Here is a 16,777-nt window from a genome sequence, read left to right on the forward strand (position 1 = left end):
GAGACGACAATGTACAGGTTCAGCTCAAATCAGTCCCGGAATAGTTCAGTCTTCAGGAGTTTCCTGAATCGGAGAAGACTGGGACAGTTGCGCAGTTCCACGAGCAGAATATTACAATATTTTGGAGCAAGATAAGCGAAGGTCATGCCTCCTGCTTGTAGTTTCCTGTAGCAGGGGACCACAAGCAGCCCTTTCCTTACTGATCTAAGAAGCCTACGCGGATGGTAAGATTTATTTTTGTCTGAAAAATAGCTGGGACATCTGCCATAGAGTGAGTTATGTACTAGGCAGCAGGGTTTACATTTAATTCTCCGTTGAATCGGCGGCCATTGAAGCTTTCTCAGCAGAGGCCTAGAAGAGGTACGCGGGGGCATTTTGAGAGCCAGACATGCGGCTACATTCTGAACAATCTGCATTCTATTAAAAAGTAATTTGTTTGCAATAATCAAGTCATCCAATAACCAAAGCCTGAATCAGAGTACGGCAAATCGATAAGGGCAACCACTGAAACACTCTGCGCAAGAGACTGAGAGTGTGGTAACAAGTCCCTGTTGTGGTCATGACTTGATCTTTCATGGACAAAGAGTTATCCAAACGGACATCCTACATTTTTTGCCGTAAGAGATGGATTGGAGCGGGGCCCAACATTGTGGGCCACCAATTAGGGGACCAAATGGATTGAGCAGAACCAAATAAGAGAATCTCAGTCTTAGATGCATTAAGCTGAAGGAACTTTTCAGTCATCCAGTCAGATATGGCCACCATGCCCTCTGCGAAGCGTTGATCAACTAATTCCATGTCCTTATCGAAGGACAGAAGCAGTTGAGTGTCGGCAGCATGGAAGTAGGCAGTGAAACCATATTCCCTAATAATCTTGGCAAGGGGGGCCACATAAACTTTTAAAAATGTAGGGATCAAACAGGAGTCCTGCAGCACCCCCTTAGTGAGCTTCAGAGTATGGGAACGAAATGGACCTAAGTTAATTGTCTGTGTGCGCTGATCCAGAAAGCTGGCAAGCCATTTAAGTGCCTGTCCCTGCAAACCAAATTCCACCAATTGGTGAATAAGTTTATGGTGAGAGACAGTGTCAAAGGCTGCTGTCAGATCCAATAACACAAGCAGCACTGCCTTGTTGTTATCCAGAGACATTCCAATATAGTCTGTGACAACAGTGAGAGTGGTTTCTGTAGAGTGGTGGGGTCTGAATCCAGATTGAGAGGGGTCAAGTATTCCTTTAGATTCAAAGTAACCCATCAACTGGTTGTTGACGTACCCACCATTTTGCTCATAAGGGGCAAAAACAAGATAGAGCGATAGTTAGCAATCATCTCAGCGGATATGTGGACTTTTTTCTTAATAGCTGGTACCTGAGCAGCCTTCCACTCAAAGAAGTATTGAGAATGTCATAAATTATAAGAGCCAGGACAGGGGCAAATAGGGCAAACACATAAGCTGTCATAACATCAAGAGGTGAACCTGATTTAGCAGTTCTCAGCATGGTTTCTGCCTAGGATATCTGCATCGCATTAAAATGTTGAAGGCCAGTTGCAGACAATCCTGTGGTGGGGGAATTGATCATATATTAGGTTTATTTTTTCATCAAAGTAGTTCGCTATGTTATCACAAAGTGCTTGGGAAGGGGGAATATGTACATTACAAGCAGTAGGATTAGTAAAAGTATTTAAAATTTGGTACAGGTCCTTGGTTGAATTGCCCACTTGGTTGAGCTTTAAAATCATATGGGCTCTCCGTGCCTTTCTTAAATTAATATGGTACGAGGTGAGAGCTTTTTTAAAATTAAGATTCTCCATTTCCGTATGTGTTTTGCGCCAGAGTTTCTCCAGGTTTTTGCATTTAGATTTTTCATTACGTAAGTCCTCGGTGTACCAAACTGCACATTGCTTATGACTATTAGTTTGTTGTAATTTCATGGGGGCAAGAGTATACTTTGGGATGTGTGACTACTGCGTGTTTGTTTCATGCCTGATTGCAGATCCATTTGAAGCAGTTAGTATGATCTGACCTTGGAACCAGTGCTAGAGTTACACAGGACAAGGGGAAATGTATAATGGATGTCTATGTTGGATGACATCCACTTGGGGCTAACATTGCATTGGGTGGTATTGCAGCTTGGCTTTGCCAATGTCAACATCATTTACCTTGTACTTCTCTATGGTGTAAATCGGATATGTGTTTGATGTGTGCAAGTTAGTTTTTTGTCCATCCACACATGGAGGGTGTTAACTTGCCACACATTAGTAGTAATTTTAATTGACCTCTGGCCATTTTTGTGTGTGTACCTTATACCTACTTTATATTAATGTGAGACAACTGCTGTTATGTTACTGCTGTGTTTGCTTTCGTGACTTGCACTTATACATTACCCACATATACATGGCACTTGATTATTTACTATTGGTTGTGCCTGAAGTACTGGTAAGGGCAAACCTAATCTGCAGTGTCTTTACATTGTGACCATTGAAGGCTTCTCACACTGATTATTTGAAATTCCAGTTTCCTGATATTACCTTTTAATAAGGGTGATATGTGAGAGTCTATTATAGAGATTTAACAGAGAAGGTGTGTTTCAGTCTCATGACACATGACACATCCATACAGATGTATCCTTTATATCAAAACAGGACCTACCTGGTGAACTATGTGAGGGTGTCAGAGATTGTTAGGTGTGATATTGAGGAGGAGGTGCTGATATGTGGCACGATTTAATGCACACATCCCTATTCCTGATTATAAACACATCAACTTTTGTAGAGTGTGCCTGTGTAGTGTCAGTGGCTCAGCCAAAAAGGGCATCATAAAGCTGTAATTGGACCATACATTGAGAACTATTCCGAACAGGGTCACACAAAATATGCTTGGCTCAGGGACCCCAAACCCTGATTGATTGATGTAGCAATATTGTATGTTCACGTATTTACAATTTAAAGGAGCATAAAAACAAAAAAGTTGTTATGTAATATAAAGAAAAGGTATTAAGCAGGATCTACATGCAAAATTATCACATACCAAACAAGACATACTGAAAAAAATACTCAATTAACTTACCCTTCCCATGAAAGGAACAATAACAAATGCCTTTTTAAAAAAATATATTTTTATTAGGTTTTCTCCCTTTTTTACATGGCACATACCAAAGAATCAAAGTTACGGTACATTCAACACAATAAAAACACAGAAGCATTAAAGAGAAAAGAGAAGTTTAAAAAACATAAAACAATGGCCGATTTGGGCTGGTTATCCGCCTCGAAGTACTGAATAATTCATTACTACATTACATTGTCTCTCAAACACAGCCAGTAGACTTATAACATAGACATCTAAATCCATGAAGAAAATAAGCTTCAGCAATAATAAGCAAATACGGGCAACCAGGCCTACGTACCAACTTATTATACAGCCTACCCTAAATTTGCTGTATCCAGTCCGTAACAGGAGCCCAAATTTTACAGCCCAAGGCCCATTTTCTTCTCCCTTTGGTTTTATAAATTGAGAATTCTAAATTATATATAGCTAGTAATCTTGACCGCCAATTAATAAGGGTAGGTGGGTCAGGACTAATCCTTTTGTTGTTTATACATGAGTGAACCATGACCATAGCGATGAACAAAATGGCCGTCATAGATCTAGACCTTGAATTACCCTCCCTATCAAATCCCACACCCAAAATTACTGATTCCCCGGTGATTCTTATCGATGTTCCAAGTATCGTACCCAAAAATCTCAATCTCTTGCAAGAAAGACTCTAGTCTAGGACAAGAGAAGAACATATGAACCGAGTCTGCAGCTTATAGTCCACACCTATTACATTTATCCCCCTTCGTTGCCCCCATTCAGCAATTTTCCCTGGGGTATATTACAAATCAAAAAGAGACATAAAATGCTGGCTCCTTAGTTTACCAGTCATTAAAATCTGGTTTGCCAAACCTAGGGATTCTTCTTTATTTATCCCGACGATCCCAAGCTTAATCTCCCATTTTGCATTCCATATATCAATATCATCCGGGAATGTTTCCAATATCTGTAAATATACCTACCCTAGTGATGTTTCTTTCGTCACTTTTTCAATCAGGGGAATTTTAGCCAGCTGAAGCTCCGCACCTGACCCAAGCCAACCCATAAAGCTACGAACTTGAAGATATTTAAAAAAAGTCTTGTTTAGCTAGTCTGAACTTCTCCTGCAAATTTGAGGAAAGACATTGACCCCCATCAAACAGATCGCCCAAACAGCTAAGTTCTTTCAAGCCCCATCTAAATGTGACTTGATCCCGAAAAACCGTAGGGAGCAAGCCTGAAGCGGTAAAATGGGTATATACATTGAGGTTTGGGATATCCAGCTTTCGCCTAATCTGTTTTCCAACTTGATATTCAGCCTTGAGTGTCTTAAACTTAGTCTTTTTATAGTAACTGGGTTTCAGTATCCTAACCAAACAGCTATTGGCTTCGTCCCCCAACCCCAAAACATAAATAGATGATCTGTTAAAAACTGGGATCTCCGCCTTGACCCCGACTGAGAGGGGGCCCATATGCTGTAGCATGGATGCCCAATAATAAACCAAAAAATGTGGGATACTCCATCCTCCCCTGTCTCTCTGTAAGATCATCATTTCAAATTCCCTTCTCAGTCTCCGATAACCCCAAAGAAATCTGGAGCAAATCCGCTCTGACTTAGGAAAGCAAGAAGCAGAGAACTCAATGGGTATTGTTCTAAACATATGAAGAAATTTAGGAAGAAGCTGCATTTTTAGAACATTACAGCGCCCATGGAGAGAGAGATATAAGTTATCTAATCTTTCCAAGGTTTTATTAACTTTATCCATCAACGGAATAATATTCAGATCCGGGATCTGATCCACTTCCGGTGTAATTTTAATTTGCAAATAAGTCGCTTTAGTAACAGTTGGTAGATTTGCCGGATACTTGGTACGTGAATGAAGCATTTAACTTTTATTTATATTTAATTGATAACCAGAAAATCTACCAAACTGTTTAGCCAAAATCCTTATTGCAGAAAGTGCAGAAGTAATGTCACTAGTAAGAAGCAAAATATCGTAGGCATACGCCAATGCTCTATATTCGGTATTGTGAGCTCTAACTGGTTTAATATTAGCACTCAAATTGAGTTTATTAAAAAAATAAATCAATATAAAGTTCAAAAAGCAGGGGGGAGCATGGGCACCCCTCCCTGGTAACAAATTCCTTATTTATCAATCAAAACCTACCCATTAAGAACACCATATTCCAACATCATGCCTAAAATCATTTGTAAGGATTGAACACATACTTTGTTGACCCCACATTGATATATTAAAGCTACATATCAAGTAAATTCAAGTAAGTCAACTTAAAAAAGTACAGGTATATAAATAAAAATGCAACAAAGCACAATTTATATTGTATTGTAAAGAATTCATGTGAACAGCAATTATTCATCTCACTGTAGCCCCACCTTAGAAACATCACCTCAGCTCCATCAACATTACAAAACAAAAAAACACCTTAAAGGTACTCTGAAGACTACCTTTAATTAACAGGAAAAAATATTCCAATCACCGTTGAAGGCATCTGAAAAACAAATTAACAAACATTTTCATAAATTCTAACAAGTAAATAAAAAAGTATTCCAAATTCTACCAAATTAATATAAACCCAGATAACAAAGTAAACCTCAAAATATAACAGAACCTTAAAATTAGAACTAAACACTCCACATAAACTTAAAAATATAAACCACCCAGAGCGCTAATAAAGTCACCCACTCAAATAATCCGAAAGCCAGGAGGGAAAGCCTCCTAAAGGATAAACATAGATGCTACCCTACAAAAAAACTACTACATCCGACATCCCTAAAAATGTACATGAAGCCCAAAATTATGCCTGACCTCCCTAAAAACACTAAGCCAAAAACACACTACTCAATCAAACCCCTAATATAACCCACTACTCCCCAAAAATCCTAGAACTTGAAAGCAAAAGTGAACACTCCAAATAATAAACATTAAAACACGCTGTTCAACTAAAACCCTAACTTAACCCAGAATCTATAAAGAATGACAGGAGCCCCAAACGTTCAAATAAACCCACAAAGTGTCAAAATAACACATTACTAATGCAAAGCATTAACATAATCCTGAACCCAAAACAAATGACCTAGACCCCTGAACTAAAACTGAACACATCAAAAAATAAACATTATACACACCTCTTTCCAAAAGCCCTATTATAACTCAGTCACCCAAAAACCTGGAACACAATACTAAAACTGAACACGCCCAAAATGATTATTAGCTACACCAACAACCAAACCCATTAATACAACATAGATCCCCTAAAAATAACTAGAACCCTAAAAATATAACTGCACCCCAAAATTAATAAAGCAATACATTACCCACATAAAACACTAAATATTCAGAATGTCAAAACATAACCTGAACCTTAGAACTAAACGAATACCCAAAAAGATGAACATTAAATACACTGCATAACCAAATTCCGAACTTAACTCAGAATACCTCCAGAATGATGGGAACCCCAAAAATAAAAGTGGACTCCAAAATATTACAAACAATTGCCCTTCCGATACAAACCCCTAATATAGAGCGGAACGGCTAAACGTAACATAAAGCTCAATACTAAAATTGAACAGCCAATAAAATAAATATTGAACATTCTAAGGTTTCCAAAACCTAATATAATCCAACTGCTCAAAGAAACCTGAAGCCAAAAATGCAAAATGAAGATTACAAAATACATTTGTAACACACTACACACTCAAAGCCTTATTTTAATTTATAACCCAGAAAAAACCTGAAACCCCAAAGTTAAAACTAAACACCCCTGATAAGTAAACGTTAAACACACTAATCACCAAAACCCTTTACATAGCAAGAACCTGTCCCAACCACCATTCACAAAACAGGCAAACCTACGAACAGCGGGTTTTATGCAAGCAAAACATTCTTTGAGGTAACGTTCATTGGGCCAAGAACTTATAGAGGAATAGAATGATGCTTCTCAACTCTAAAACTTACCTTGAAAATGCCATATTAGAGTAAGAAACCAGGAGAGAAAAACTGCAGTTTGTTCAAATATCTTTTCAGCAGCACTGTGCATCAAGAAAGCAAAAGCATCAGCATTTTCTATGGAAAGACATTTGGCCTCATTCACCAACTGGACTTTGAAGTACGTTTTGTACATTTTACCAATACAAGTAGTATCTGCTTTTTATAGAATGTAGAAGGGACACAGTGCAGTGAGTGGGAAAAGGGGCTGACTTACTCCCAAACGAGATGGGACTAGGGAGGAATCTGAGGGTATTAGCAAAGATGAGGGAAGGGTCCTGGAAGGGTCACCACCCCCTCACACAAGAATAAGCCAGGTTCTTTATTCTGATGTGGAGGTTTGAGACCTACACTTTTGTAGTAATTTTACTTTCAGAGTTTGTGAATACCGAAAGATACTTACTGCAAAGTGAAAACTCACTCAAAAGTGTAAATTATATTTGCGAATTAGGCCCCTGGTCTGCAGAAGAGGCAAGCATTTTAATTGTGGAATATTCTACAAATAGTCATGCAGCATTTGGAAATCTCTGTGGCTATCTTGGACTACAATACAATAAATACCATGCTTTGGCATACACACCAGTGCTAGGCAATGGCACAACTGTCAAGGTATGAGTTCCTGAGCAGCCCGGCACTTACCTTTTCAAAGAATGGTACAATACACAATTTAGCATTTAAACTTCGAGTAATAGCTGATCAAAGCTCGAAGAGGAACTTTGACAAAATGTCACAAATCGTTTATTGCAAGTTGAGATTCAAGGCAATACTAAAGACACTGAAGTATTGCAATTTAATTAATAATCAAGACTCACAGATTATTTGCAGTTGGAGTAAGAAAAGTATGTGTGGTCAACATTAAAAAGAAATGCCATAGGTTTGAAATAGAAATTTGACTGCGTTTGTGGAGAACTTCTTTTTTGAAAAAATACTTTTTGGTTCAAGTTGTTATTGTTGTGTAAACCTAAGAAAAGAGTACGAAAGACTTGGAATGAGTCTGAGACAGTAAGGAAGGTACATCTGTAGTAAATAATTTGGCACAGTGAGAATCTTTGATGAATGAGTGTAACAAACGTATTCAATGCTTATGGTAATATTTGCCGCTAACCAAGCCAGACACAATGATAAGAACTACTACAAAGGTGCCAGGAAAGCAGAACTCTGCCACTGTGAAGGAACACCTCAAGCTGTTCTTTCTTCTTTGTCTTTCTTCCCAATTCTACCTTCCCTTCAGCGCCTCACTTGAATATGTCGTCCAGTTCACTCACCCTGCAATACGCAGTTGGATACTGCAGACAAACAATTGTGCATTGTACCAACTGTGCCAGACTAACGTTAGTCAACATCAGAGTGCTCACTCAAGTTATTTAATCAGACTTGTGCCGTGATCGAAACCCCAAACAAATTACATGAATCTGAGAAAAATAGCTGAATACCACCATTATTACCAACATTGTTGCGGGCGCCTTATTACTGCCTGAACCATTAAGTACCGGCCCAATACCTGCAACCCTAATAATTGACATACACACAGGAATGTAGTATGAGAGTGAGACCACAAGCTGTCTGGCTAGAGGATGTGGTGGGTCTACATCTGGGTGTGTGTCAGTAAGTAGGGCAACTAACCCACTACGCCCCTTCCCAACTAGGTCTTGAAAATCAATGTTAATTTAACATGACATACAAAGTCTTTGAGTATCTGGCTGGGTTGAGGGTTAGGTCGGCGATTGTAACGCAGATTTTGAGTGCGACTGAGTAGATCACAGATCGGAGCACTTGACTGTGTGGCATTAGTTGGGTTCTACTGGTATCCTCCACCCCACGATCCGCATGGCCCCCTCCTGCTTTGTTCTCTTCACATCCCATCCAGGCAGCCTCCTCTTCACCATTAGCTTGACTCAAGTGTTGGGGCGAGATCTGGCTATATTCTCTAGCTTCTTTCTTGCGGTCACCATGGTTCCGTTGCTTTTCAGGACTATCCTGATCCCTGGTTCAAATGGAGTTCTAAACTTCCACCCATCCATGTGGTCTCAGACAATTACTTGGTCCCCGGGTATAAAATATCTCGCATTGGCCCGATGGCTCCTGCTAGTGATTGCATTGCGTCACTTGCGGCGTATTTGGGTTTCCAGTAAGTCATGACGTGGCGGTACACATCCAGGGCACGTTGGAAGGTGTCAATTGAATATCAGGTGCCACAGGCCCTGCAGAGTCGTGCAATGAGGTGTTCCACGAAATTCCCTGAAAAATGACTGAAGGTGACGCTCGGGGTTGGCTTGTTCAGCTGTGGCAAAACGAAGTGACTTATCCAAGGTGTGCATGAACATTTCGATCTCGCTGTTAGCTTGCGACCATTGGACAGTAATGTGGCTATTAATGCTTGGGGAATTCTCCAAGTTCTGCGCCTTGAAGCCGGGGTCTGTTGTCACTCTTGATCTCTGTGGGTAGGCCAAAGTTGGCAAATGAATTCTCAAGGAAGGGAGCAGTGAGATTGAATGCCGTGGAGTACACTACTTCTACTTGAATTAGGGGTCCATCAGGAGGTTCTGACCCAATGGCTTGGGTGGTCGAGCTCAAATCTGGGAAAACGGTTCGAGTCTCGGCAAAGACTCTTAACATCCTGTGATTCTGGGCAAAATCACGTAATCTTCCCATGCTTAACAAAAAGATGAATGTGTTCTTGTTTAACGCAACTGGTGCTCATTTAAAGTGCTTTGATACCTGATACCTTTGGGTCAAGTTTAAGCTATATAAAACTCCAAAAAGACAAAAAAATACCCTCTTCAACAAAGTCCTTTAGTCCGGGGAACCACACCTTCACCCTCATCTGTGACTCAATGTTCATGGTGCCTTGGTGCCCCCCATGCACCAAATGCATCACATGGCATGTCAGAGCAGATGGGGTGACAATGCCAGACCCTCACAAAAGCATTCCATCCTGGGTGGTGCTGAACTCATCTCGCACCCTCCACATTGTCATCAGACTGTCTCTGTACTTGCTGGGTCAGACGTTGGCATCTTGAAGAAAGTTCCACCATGTATCATTCTGGCAGCTCTCCTCACACGGCTGATGGCGGGGTCTGTCTCTGCAGCCTCTTTGATATCTTCCAGGCTCAAGGCCCTGGGGCAGGCAGAGCTTGAAATCATGTTGATATAGTCATTCACCACGTTGTTACTGTTGCAGCCGTCTTGAGTGCTTGTGGGTGGCGAGCCAGAAAGATTGGCAGTGTTTTTAGACCCCGGTCGGTAGATCACCTCCATTTGGTAGTGTTGTAGCTGGATGGCCCATCTCGCAATCCTCAGGGGAGTGGGGGAGCTGACCAACAAAACAGCTGGACGAGAGGCTGGTGGTCTGAGATTACTTTAAGCAGTTGGCCTCTTAAGTACAGGTGGAAGAGCTCGCACACCCATTTGATGGCCAGAGGCTCTTGCTCAATTTGGACGTAGCGTGACTCAGTCAGTGCCTTGCTGGAGAATGCCAACACTGGCCACCAACCTTATTCCTGCTCCTGTAAAGGATGGCCCCATGAACTACTGGGTTTGTGTCTACCAGTGGTTGGGTGTGTTTGCCTGGGTCAAAATACACCAGTGTGGCATTGTCGAGGAGTGCATCTTTGATCCTCTGGAATGCACCTTCTTCTTTACGGCCCCAAGTCCACTTGGCAGCTGTCTTCAAGAGAGCCCTCAGGGCTTCTGCAAGGTTGGTGAGGTCAGGGATAAATCTCCCGCAGTATATGGCCATCCCCAGGAAGCTTTGCATTTCCGTGACTGAGGCTGGTTTTTTGGTTGATTGCTTGCGACTTTCTGGGATAACAATAAGGAAAGTATTCCCTTGGACTGACTACCAACCTGTGAGCCACATACAACTATACGTCATGCAAAATTCTTTCTTAAGTATATGCATTCAACAACCCCACGTATAATTATGAAAATGCACAAATTTATATAAAAATCACATCAATTTATTTAATGTACACTAACATAGATCAATAATTCAATTTCTTAAAAGAACAGCAAAACACTGTCCACAAATCATAAAAACATTTCATATAGCAAATTCATCAACCAAATAAAGAGACAACGACAGGTGACATATTAAAAATCATCAGTAAAAAGTTAATTCGATTGAATCTATATCGTAGTCATGTCATATAGAACATCCTTTGACTCAATAGTTCCTCGAATTTAACACCCCAGAAGCGCCTACGAGTTTCGATGTGCAAACAAATATAGCAGCAACTTCATCAGGACTTTTCACGATAAATGTCTCTTTATGAGGAATAGCACAAAATCATGTGTGCCTATGCTGGAAATGAATAAAATACATATGTCAAATATTATATAAACAACGTATCTCCCAAATCCTAAAAGTCAACACAAACATATTACTCTAGCATATTACTACAATATTCCCTAAAGTATTAAATATTTTGGAAGACTTTGCCTCATTTTTATAATTACAGTGGGGTTCTCGATACGAGGTTCAGTATAACACCACTCATTCCATACCATTAAATGCAAATTCATATGTCATAAAAACAGTCAACCAATGAAGGTAGAGGTTGGATAATCCTGCACCTATATACACGGTCTGAATGTGTTTAATCAGTTATATCATCAGACCACTGGCCAACTGAATCTTGTAAGTGTTTTTTAAATGCAACATCAGGTTTTAAATTTGATAATAAACCAAGTGTACACATACCTTAAAAAATGGATATTAAAGGTAGAGCTTAATGTCTGTTTGATTTTTTAAGGCTCTTCCAGAATAGGTGTTGGGTTGTCTAAATGGAAACGACAAACATGATGAGCCTAAGCCTGCAAACTATAGACAATATTAAATAAAATACTGCAATTCATAAGGTTACCACACCTGAATTAGTGTAAATACGTATTGGCGGCCATGTCACCTTACATTAGGGAAAAGGCCGTGCTGGACCACGTAAGAGCCTATCTTTATATTGGTACCTTGTATGAAAATATAAAAAAGATATACATGAAAAAGGGAGTCCTGTACGTCCTCCAGGACAGCTAGCTGAAAAATATAATTATTGGAATTAAACTAAAGGCCACATGGGGGAGGCAAATCCTCAATCCCATGGTGCCTACCTTAACGTTTTTCTTGTTAATGCCACTCTCGATACTGTTGTTTATGTCCAAAGGTTAAAATCTGTAATATTGTTTGCTTGTTCTATGGGCTTGTAAAATCTTAAACAAAAAATATAATATTTGTTAAGTTAAATAAAGGTGTTGTCAGACTAAATATATGCATCTTAAGTGAAAAAGTAAATTGCTGCATGGTTATTCTGATGGTAAATTAAGGTAATAAACATACCTTCACACCATTTAATGAATCAAAATTGACTTTGGTATGCGGAGATCTTGGTGTATGATGGGACTAGCTGTGGTTTCGGTCAAAGAAGTTGTTTTGCTGGATCCCCATCAAGTTGACTGATGGTCCAGTGTCAATGATGGCCTTTAGTTCAGACCCAGCAACATGGATGACGCACATGGGTTGATGTCTCCCATGATGTTTTAGTTCCCTCTTGAATGAGATGAGGAACGTCTCTTCCTCTTCTTCTTCAATGGAGACGTTGTGTCCCCCTGGGGTGCCAGGTTAATCAAAGATAGCTGATGCACAGCCTCCGATGTTGGTCTATTTTCTTTGGCGCCATTATTCCTGATTTGTTTTGGGCAGATCACACCGGTACAGGGTTTACCCTTCTCTTTGTCCACGGGTCCTTAAACCAATAAAATAGAGATTGACACTGAAGCTGAAATTCAAAATAACAAGTTTATTCACTCATGAGTGAAACCACATCCATACAACACCCTCAAGTGTTCCGGGAGGTAGTGGCTTGAATACACAGAACATGGGCCTTTTATACTGAGTTTTCTGCACTGGTAAGCATGTAGTTACAAATAGAAGGTACAGGCCTACACAGGAATAACTACCAACAAACATGGGCAAATGGGAAATCACGTAGTCAGCAAAGTGGGAGAAGGAGCAGGAGTGCTTATGGCAGCTCTAAGAGATTGAAAGTTGAGTCTGAAACCTGGTGTTCTGGCAGCTTCAAACTCTTTAGCATGTATATTGCTTTTAGCTGAGTCAGGAAGTTAACTAAAATAGATAGCACAGGCAGGGAAAAGACGAGCTGCTGAGGATGGAAGAATTGCATAGCTGACAAAATGGATGCTACAAACAAGATGGTTTCAGCTTATGATAACAGAGAATTTTTGCAATTTCCAAGGGTGATGCAATTGCAACGTCTATAAGTTCACTGAATGTCTTGGGGGTTGAGCTGCATTTGCCTCGTTTACTATGTTGGCCTATACTCAGAATCTGATGGGTGACCCACAGGCAAATCCCTGGTGTCTCAAAACGTTGAGTACCCTGTTGGGTTGGCGTGTTTAAGCTGTGCCCCGTCTTGGTGTTATTGTAATGTTGAAGAGTGTTCTGGGTTCACTTTCACTTCTTATCAGTGTGCAGGGACAAATGCTTGTTTTCTGGGTGCACAGTTTGCAGAAGCGAATGCTTGTTGGCTAGCTCCATCTAGTATTCCCGTGTGGCGGGCTCACACCACTTTCTCTATGACGCCTTGCTGCTCAAGCTTCTCACGCTCTCGCTCCACCAGTGGTCGGAGGTGGAATGGAATACGGCCGTGGTGAAGCACCACAGGTGCAACTGCTAGGTCAGTGTGTATTTTCACCGGGAGGGTATTGAGGCACCCAAAGTCTCTGAACAGTTCGGGGAATTGATCCAGCAGGGCATCGATTTGATGTGATCTTACACTGTTGTAAAAGGATACCAGGCCAAGATCTTCTGCAGTATGGCTACCAAGAAGTGTGTAGGCTTCTTTGTCAATGACCTGAGCTGGGGGGACTGTTGGCTTTGCGTAGGCTGCTACTCACTGCAGGTGTTGCTGGAGGGAGCAGGGCCTTTACAGTGTGACTCTCCAGGGCGGTTCACTGCCTCCTTATCCATGGGCTACGCTGACCCCTGACTTGACCTCCGATGGGTGGAGAGGGAGGAAGAGGTATGCCGATCACAGGGGCAGTGCTCTGGTTTTCCATGCTGGTTCCGGGCAAGCATGCCTGCCAAGGTTCCTTGCATAGTCAGAGTGGGGACTGCAGGGGCTAGTTCTTCACAACCACCGGCCGTTGCTCTAGTTTTCCGACTATTGCATGGTGGTTGTAGGGGGCGCATCCCACTCTCGTTGCCAGTGTTGTGGGGCACCTTATTACTGCCAGTACCACTAGGCATAGGCCACACACATGCAAACCCAATAGTTGGCATACACACAAAAATGCAGTAGGAGAGTTGGACCCCGAGCAGTCTACGCCCTTTTATTTTAACTTCTCTGGCCACGCCTGGCCAGATGATGTGGTGGGTGTACATCCAGGTGTGTTCCCATAAGCAGGACCGCTAACCTGCTACAGACATAACACACTAATCACCCAAATCCTAATATTACCCAGACCTCCAAAATTGAAACTAAACTGGAAAACTAATATAGATCATCCCAAAAACCAAACATTAAACACACAATGCAGCCAGAGCCCTTACAAACACTACCCAGATCCTGCAAAAACCCTAACCCCAAAACTAAACTTAACATCTCAAATACCAAACACAACACGAATCCAGATTCCTAACGCTACGACTCCTCCAAAAATTAAATGAACCTCAAACATAGAAATGAAATAAAAAATAGAATATTAGACAGCCTAACTACTGTAGATAAAGTACTTCAAAAACACGATCTTAGGGATCTGGTTTAATAATAAATCATCAATTATCATTTAAACAGACTCAAAAGCTCTGGTCCTCATGACTGAAGAAGATCCTCACATTTCTCCCTCTGGACAAAGGTTCCTTATGGCGTAGTCAATACAAATAAGAAAATTAGGGCCAAATTTATTAAAGAGTTGCGTCGCAATTGTGCCACTCAATGGGGCCAAAAGTGACAAAACTCTTAAGTTAGAATTATCACGCCAAGCAAAAACACATTGCATGGCCGGAGTGGCTTGATAAATCTAGAGTAACAACGCAGCGCAAATTTCTGTGTTGCATTACTCTGCTCCAGGGAGGCATTCCATGGGTGGAGCATGGATGTTCCCATTCATATACCCATGCATTTTTGGCACATTCATAGATTTACCATCACTGGTAAACCTGGGAAGGCATCAAAGTGCTACGCCTTCTCAGGTCCAGCGTAATGAGGAGGAATAGCTTTATTTATTCTTCTTGTTTTGTCTTTCTATGTGTGCTGCATTCTGTAGTAAACATAGAGAAAAATGCCTCAGGGGAGTGTTTTTGCAGGAAAGTCTTCCTGTCTGCACAAAAACAATCTTGCTTACAACGCAGGCAGCTTTACACATTGTGCACTAATGCAGGGAAAAGATAGAATGTGCTGCATACAGTTAAATATGGTGCACTCCTGCCCTTTCCCTATCACACAGTGCAGCAGAGTGGTTACTTGCACTGTGCGATTTGTTGATAAATATGCCCCTAATATCTATCCATCTATCCACACTTAACCAATCCACCAGTAATGTCAAGATATCATTCAATGAAGACGCATACCACTTGTAGACGTTTCATACATATATTCTCTGTTCAGTAAAAATTACTTTGTGCTCCAGTGATCATGCAGTGAGTGAACAACATAGTGCAATTTGGTGCAGCAGTGTGTAAAATACATGAAAACAATGGAACAGTAATGTTTATGTGTACGTTTTGGGTTCATGGATACCAGGTACCACCACAGATAAAAAAAAACAGCTACTACTGTTATAGTCATTAACAGAGTTTCGACCCATTGCAAATGATTGGCCATCATCAGGGCAAGAACACAGATTTAGAAGCAGAAAAAGACGAGTTCACCACTTCGAAAGAATAGAAAAAGGTAAGAAAAACCATGCTAGGCGAGACTAGCAAAATAATAGTCTAGAAAGGGAGACCCATTGTTACTTACAGGATCGCCTCTAAGGGCTGATGCAGGGTCAGTTTCATGAGGGAGTGACCGTGCTTTCGGCATACAGAACCAACTGAAAAAAATAGCCTGTAGCGCTCACACGGGGGATGTTACCCTGGGTTGGAGGTTTGTGAGCAATCCCATTATGCAGCATCAAATGCAGATGATATGCTATTGTTCCTCTGAGACGTCGGACTGGACTCACACAGAGCAACAGACTTATTGGAGTGCTTGGCTGCAGTTTGGGGCCTGCACATTAATTGGCAGGAATCCCATCCCCACCCCAGGACATGCATGGACTTGCCTGGAGCCCTGCCTGTCTGAAATACTTAGGACTTTAAATGTACCACAACCACCAAGATCTATTAGATGGTAATATTGGGACAGTCGTTGGAGCACTTTAAGCTAGTTTAAACTTTTGGACATCACTGCCATTATCTGAGGCTGGTAGGATAGCGGTGGCTAAGATGGTGACACTCACAAGACTGCCTTATTTGTTTTCCATGCTGCCACTTTTGGTCTTTCACCAGCTGTTCCAGGACTTGGATTCCCTATTATTGGAACTGATTTGGGAACAGGTAGACGTAGAGTGGCGCTATCTGAATTGCAGCATCCTGTAGCGGAGCATAGGCTGGCTTCATCAGACTTAGAGACTTACTACTTGGGGGCATAGCTGCAATGGTTTTTCAGCCAGTGGATTTACTGTAGGAGGAACCCTGA

The sequence above is a fragment of the Lissotriton helveticus genome, chromosome 11, assembly GCF_964261635.1.
Source record: "Lissotriton helveticus chromosome 11, aLisHel1.1, whole genome shotgun sequence".
Taxonomy (NCBI): Eukaryota; Metazoa; Chordata; class Amphibia; order Caudata; family Salamandridae; genus Lissotriton; species Lissotriton helveticus.